General features: G+C 44.3%; 1 protein-coding gene across 1 annotated transcript in view; it reads left to right on the top strand.

The window, feature by feature from the left end:
* Positions 1-361, top strand: part of rtn4ip1 (reticulon 4 interacting protein 1) — an 11,799-nt gene that overhangs the window by 968 nt on the left and 10,470 nt on the right. The window lies entirely within an intron of this gene.

The following is a 361-nucleotide window of genomic DNA, read 5'->3' on the forward strand; positions in this document are numbered from 1 at the left end:
GGAAGCAACCCTTCACTAGCTAGCCACCAACTGGCCACTGACTTCTTGAAGAATAGAGGATATTTGGGGCGACCTCAAGTTTACTCAGTAGACCGTGTGCCCCGTGTAAGCTGAGAACTTTGCAGAGGCCCGGCTTCGAATCCGACCTAAACCACCTTCTGTAAACCAACTGTACACTAGTGTCTACACTTCACTATATTGTCCTAGTATCCTATTGTCATATCTTGTCCTGTCTATGCAATATCACATTGCACTTTCCTGTTCTTTTTGACCTTCTGGTTGGATGCAAACTGCATTTCGTTGTCTTTGTACTTGTCCTGTGCACAAGTAAAGTTGAATCTAATCTTGTCCTGGTCCTTTT

Source organism: Etheostoma spectabile, chromosome 20 (assembly GCF_008692095.1).
Source record: "Etheostoma spectabile isolate EspeVRDwgs_2016 chromosome 20, UIUC_Espe_1.0, whole genome shotgun sequence".
Taxonomy (NCBI): domain Eukaryota; kingdom Metazoa; phylum Chordata; class Actinopteri; order Perciformes; family Percidae; genus Etheostoma; species Etheostoma spectabile.